This window comes from Eleutherodactylus coqui, unplaced genomic scaffold (assembly GCF_035609145.1).
Source record: "Eleutherodactylus coqui strain aEleCoq1 unplaced genomic scaffold, aEleCoq1.hap1 HAP1_SCAFFOLD_617, whole genome shotgun sequence".
Classification (NCBI taxonomy): Eukaryota; Metazoa; Chordata; class Amphibia; order Anura; family Eleutherodactylidae; genus Eleutherodactylus; species Eleutherodactylus coqui.
Window position 1 is genome coordinate 19,640 of NW_027101960.1, and position 2,861 is coordinate 22,500.

Below are 2,861 nucleotides of genomic sequence, written 5' to 3' on the forward strand. Positions count from 1 at the left end.
CCCTGGCCGTTCGAGGCCCGTGCGCCTCGGGCGGCCTCCCTTCCGAGAGAGGGAGAGAGAGACGGAGGACGGTGGTCCGCGACGGCGCGAGACGTCCAAGTTGTGTTCCCCCACGGCGGCTACCCGGTCGATCCCGCCCGGTAGCCTTGGCTTGTCCCCACTCCGCCTGTCCAGGCCGCGGGGCCGACAGGCTGTCTTCCCGGGTAGCACCCGCTCTCACCGAGCGGCCGGGCGGCCACGTTCAAGAGGTGTACGAAGCCACCTTGGGGTGGAGCCCTTCCACCCCTGGCCGTCCGAGGCCCGTGCGCCTCGGGCGGCCTCCCTTCCGAGAGAGGGAGAGAGAGACGGAGGACGGTGGTCCGCGACGGCGCGAGACGTCCAAGTTGTGTTCCCCACGGCGGCTACCCGGTCGATCCCGCCCGCCGGTAGCCTTGGCTTGCCCCCGCTCCGCCTGTCCAGGCCGCGTGGCCGACGGGCTGTTTGCCCGGGTAGACCCCGCTCTCACCGAGCGGCCGGGCCCCAACGTTCAAGAGGTGTACGGAAGCCACCTTGGGGTGGAGCCCTTCCACCCCTGGCCGTCCGAGGCCCGTGCGCCTCGGGCGGCCTCCCTTCCGAGAGAGGGAGAGAGAGACGGAGGACGGTGGTCCGCGACGGCGCGAGACGTCCAAGTTGTGTTCCCCACGGCGGCTACCCGGTCGATCCCGCCCGCCGGTAGCCTTGGCTTGCCCCCACTCCGCCTGTCCAGGCCGCGGGGCCGACAGGCTGTTTGCCCGGGTAGACCCTGCTCTCACCGAGCGGCCGGGCCCCAACGTTCAAGAGGTGTACGGAAGCCACCTTGGGGTGGAGCCCTTCCACCCCTGGCCGTCCGAGGCCCGTGCGCCTCGGGCGGCCTCCCTTCCGAGAGAGGGAGAGAGAGACGGAGGACGGTGGTCCGCGACGGCGCGAGACGTCCAAGTTGTGTTCCCCACGGCGGCTACCCGGTCGATCCCGCCCGCCGGTAGCCTTGGCTTGTCCCCGCTCCGCCTGTCCAGGCCGCGGGGCCGACGGGCTGTCTGCCCGGGTAGACCCCGCTCTCCGAGCGGCCGGGCCCCAACGTTCAAGAGGTGTACGGAAGCCACCTTGGGGGGGCTGCGGTGCCCCCCTCCCCGAGAGTGCCTCCCAGGCCGAGGGAGCCCGGCGGTCGAGTGTCGTAGGAAAGCGCGTGCCACGGCTGTGTCGGTCACAGGGGCCAGAGGTAGTTTGGGCAACGGCTTAGATCCGTATGAAGCTCATCCTTTCCGGCCTGTTCTGGCGGCGGCTAGGCGTGCGCGCACGGCACGACGCCCCTGGCTCCAGCGATGCGACGGCGCCCCGCACCCCACTCTCCGGGCCGAGCAGAGTGGCCGCTCTCGCTCCTTGGAGCAGAGCCCCCGAGTGCAAGTGTCCCCGCTCCGCCTGTCCAGGCCGCGGGGCCGACAGGCTGTCTGCCCGGGTAGACCCCGCTCTCCGAGCGGCCGGGCGCCACGTTCAAGAGGTGTACGAAGCCACCTTGGGGGGCTGCGGTGCCCCCCGCCCCGAGAGTGCCTCCCAGGCCGAGGGGAGCCTGGCGGTCGAGTGTCGTAGGAAAGCGCGTGCGCGGCTGTGTCGGTCACACGGGCCAGAGTTAGTTTGGGCAACGGCTTAGATCCGTATGCAGCTCAACCTTTCCGGCCTGTTCTGGCGGCGGCTAGGCGCGCGCGAACGTCACGACGCCCCTGGTTCCAGCGAGGCGACGGCGCCCCGCACCCCGCTCTCCGGGCCGTGCAGAGCGGCCGCTCTCGCTCCTTGGAGCAGAGCCCCCGAGCGCAAGAGTCCCCGCTCCGCCTGTCCAGGCCGCGGGGCCGACAGGCTGTCTGCCCGGGTAGACCCCGCTCTCCGAGCGGCCGGGCGCCACGTTCAAGAGGTGTACGGAAGCCACCTTGGGGGGCTGCGGTGCCCCCCGCCCCGAGAGTGCCTCCCAGGCCGAGGGAGCCCGGCGGTCGAGTGTCGTAGGAAAGCGCGTGCGCGGCTGTGTCGGTCACACGGGCCAGAGTTAGTTTGGGCAACGGCTTAGATCCGTATGCAGCTCAACCTTTCCGGCCTGTTCTGGCGGCGGCTAGGCGTGCGCGCACGGCACGACGCCCCTGGCTCCAGCGATGCGACGGCGCCCCGCACCCCACTCTCCGGGCCGAGCAGAGTGGCCGCTCTCGCTCCTTGGAGCAGAGCCCCCGAGCGCAAGTGTCCCCGCTCCGCCTGTCCAGGCCGCGGGGCCAACAGGCTGTCTGCCCGGGTAGACCCCGCTCTCCGAGCGGCCGGGCGCCACGTTCAAGAGGTGTACGAAGCCACCTTGGGGGGCTGCGGTGCCCCCCGCCCCGAGAGTGCCTCCCAGGCCGAGGGAGCCCGGCGGTCGAGTGTCGTAGGAAAGCGCGCGCGCGGCTGTGTCACACGGGCCAGAGTTAGTTTGGGCAACGGCTTAGATCCGTATGCAGCTCAACCTTTCTGGCCTGTTCTGGCGGCGGCTAGGCGCGCGCGAACGTCACGACGCCCCTGGTTCCAGCGAGGCGACGGCGCCCCGCACACAACTCTCCGGGCCGAGCAGAGCCCCCGAGCGCAAGAGTACCTGCTCCGCCTGCCCAGGCCGCGGGGCCGACAGGCTGTCTGCCCGGGTAGACACCGCTCTCTCCGAGCGGCCGGGCCGCAACGTTCAAGAGGTGTACGAAGCCACCTTGGGGGGCTGCGGAGCCCCCCCTCCCCATGAGAGCGCCTCACAGGCTTTGCTGATAACCCCGTCCTAGCTGCCTGCGCGGGCAGGCGGGACCCCCAGGAGGCCGCGCATAGCCCGCGGCAGCCACCGCTGAAGTCCA